Raw genomic sequence first — 3273 nt, 5'->3', positions numbered from 1 at the left:
TGACTGCAATAGTATCACCTCCACATTCAGGTTCAAGTGTCAGAGTTGGGGGATGTGGCACAAAAATAGGCATGTAGGATTTTAGGTTAAGAGACCTATGAAGAGATGCTGAAAGACATTATAAATGTTCAATCAAGATTTGTCTCCTGTGGGGCCGCTGCAAAAACTGGCTCACCAGGTGTAAAAATGTGGTATGAGATTATGTGTACAAGCTCCCTCTGGGAACAACTGTCATTCTCAAGCATGACAGAAGGAGAGTGGAAAGATGGTTCCTCTTGAAAAAGAAAATGAGAAAAGAAAAAAGAAAAGCAATTTTTAAAAAGGTGGCATCTGAAGGTTTTAGTTAGGCAGAGTGCAAGTATAAAAGATGGTGCCTGTGGCTACAGCATAAAGATGGCACCTATTGGGAAGGAAGGAGAAAATATTTGGTGGCATCTACCAGCTTTAGCAAGGGGGTGGGAGGGCAAGAAGATGGCATCTGCCTGCCTCTATTACTGGAGAGTACCCCAGCAGGCACTTGCCCCTCAGACCAAGATGTTAAAATTAGCAAATGTTTCTTTTTTTTTTTTCCCCCACAAAAAATCTGGATGTTTTTCAAAGGGCTACTTCTGCACTAGATCCTTGGGCTGTGGAGTCCAGAAGAATAAGCCTTTTAAGAGTCATTGGTCAGTTCTCCACAGCCTTGCGGTTCTGGTAGATTGTAAGGCCCATTGGTCTTCAAAGCCAGATGCTTTGGGGACTCATCTCTCACATGTTGCTCCTAAAAGCTGGGGTATAAACCTTTTCTTAGGGAAAAGCTCTGGGTTTGTGAGTTTCCTCTCGATTATGGGTTGTTGCACTAGAATAGGGTTTACATTGAGATTGGGTCTCAGCTATTCCTACCTGCTTCTATGTGGTTTCTCTCTCATTTGCCTGATATAAACGGGTTAGTAATGTCACCAGATTTTACTGTTTTTCAGAGGAACTTCTCTACATGTAGCTGTAGATTTGATGTGTCTGTGGGAAGACATTGGTTCAGTTTCACCTTATGTCATTGTCCTGAATCAGAATCCATACAGATATATTAATCATGCTTTTTTCCCCTAATTGACAAAGTGGAAAATAATCCAAACGTTCATCAACATGAGAATATATAAGTAAATAAAAGTATATTCGTGTAGTCATATACAGCAATGAAACTGGATGGACTATTGTTATAAGTAATAATATGAATAAATCTCAAACTTTCTATTGAGCACAAGAGACCACAGAGTATATACTATAAGTTTCCATTTATAGAACTTTGAAATATATATACATAATCTAAGGTGGTAGAAGTTAGAATGAGGCTATTTCATAGTACTCTTGCCTGGAAAATCCCATGGAGGGAGGAGCCCGGTAGGCTGCAGTCCATGGGGTCGCTAGGAGCCGGACACGACTGAGCGACTTCACTTTCACTTTTCACTTTCATGCCTTGGAGAAGTAAATGGCAACCCACTCCAGTGTTCTTGCCTGGAGAATCCAAGGGACGGAGGAGCCTGGTGGGCTGCCGTCTCTGGGGTTGCACAGATTCGGACACGACTGAAGCGACTTAGCAGCAGCAGCAGCAGCATTGTTACTTTCATGGTTACTTTTCTTACCTAAGAGAAGAGAACTTCTGGTTCCTGCAAAAGTTCTTTTTCTTGATCTCTGTGTTTGTTACACTACTATGGACAGATGTAACCTTTTAGCAAGCTGTACATTTAAGATCAGTGCACTTTGCTGTATGTTATACATCAAAAAATTAAAAATAATATTTTTGCATACATTAGCAATAAATGATAAAAAACAAAGAAATTTTAAAAACATAATTTAGAAAACGAAAATTATCCAATATCATATCTAATGAAAAAATAAACAAGACATTTACCTAGAAAACTATAATGGAATATTGAAAAAAAAACTAGAACTTAATAAAGGGATATGTGATGACCTCGGGGGAGAAGTTCAATACTCTCAGGCTAAGCTGTAAATTGTCCTAAAATTAATCTATAAATAGATTCAAGGCAATTGCAATCCCAATCCTAGCAGCTGTATTTTGGGTGTGTATACACGTGTGCATGTGTGTTTGGCAGTTTACTAGCTGATTCCAAAAAAATGTTATGGAAATTTAAAGGACTAAAAATAGCCAAGATAGTTTTGAAGATGAAGTCAGAATACAATAATTGCTAATAAACCCCAAAATCAAAATGAGGTTTAATAAATATTTTTATTAAATAAATACTTTTATAAATAAGTACTTTTACTTAGTAATGTGTGAGGTATCTCAATAATGACAATGCCTTCTATTTGTGGCACTGTCATCCCACGGAGCCCTAGAATACAGTGATGGTGTCTCTGTCTCAACTGCTGGGAGATGGAGAAAGATAGTGACAGAATCAAACATGGCTTTTTTGCTTTAATGAGCCAGACATTTATTTGTAGGTATTATTTCATCTTACCTTATACTGGCCAAAAATACATCTCATGACCTCATCGAATTGTAAATGAGACCACAGAAGCTAATCTATTTCAACTGTTTTAAGTAGGTGGAGAACACAAGTACTAGAAATCAAGAGCATTTGAGTTCATAGCAATTGATGCTATCATAATAATTTTATTTTTCTGAGAGAAATGTTGCTTTAGTTAGACTTTACATCTCTTCAGGTTTTATATCACCATCACAGTTTCTTAAGAATTTCAAAGCCCTGGTGCTTCAAAGTGGAATAGACTTGATTTGCTGATTTATTTGTTATTATGTAAAATTTCTAAGAACATTACTGTAGCCTGAACATTAGTTATGAAATTCAATTTCAGTGTGAGACTAAATTCTATTCTTTTTCTGAGGGAGGGGTGGAGGTTGATTTTTGTGTCTACTGTTTAAGGCATCGAGAGAAAATAATCTTGTGCAAAATTTGATGGAATACTAATAATACAAACTATGAAAAATAAAGCAAAGTCCCAAGGACAGAAATTTCAGTGCAAGGGAGCCAAGATTTATTCCACATCTTTGGCAATTAAAATATTTTGCATATGAAAAGCTTTAGAATATTTGCTATCATTTTTGTAAGCCTCAAATACATCAGCTTTCATTTTCTAAACTGTAGAAAGGAAACAAACAAATGAAACCAGCTCCAGTGTGTATCATACAGATGTGTAGAGATGCTTAGACTATGTATTCCATTTTCCCAAACCAGATGCTTAGGGATATGCCATGGCTGAATGATTCTTATCAAGATGTGGTTTCACAGGCAGCCTGATTCTTTATGAACTGAG

This window comes from Budorcas taxicolor, chromosome 2, assembly GCF_023091745.1.
Source record: "Budorcas taxicolor isolate Tak-1 chromosome 2, Takin1.1, whole genome shotgun sequence".
NCBI lineage: Eukaryota > Metazoa > Chordata > Mammalia > Artiodactyla > Bovidae > Budorcas > Budorcas taxicolor.
The sequence above is the reverse complement of the archived record's forward strand: the minus strand, read 5'-3'. Positions refer to the sequence as shown.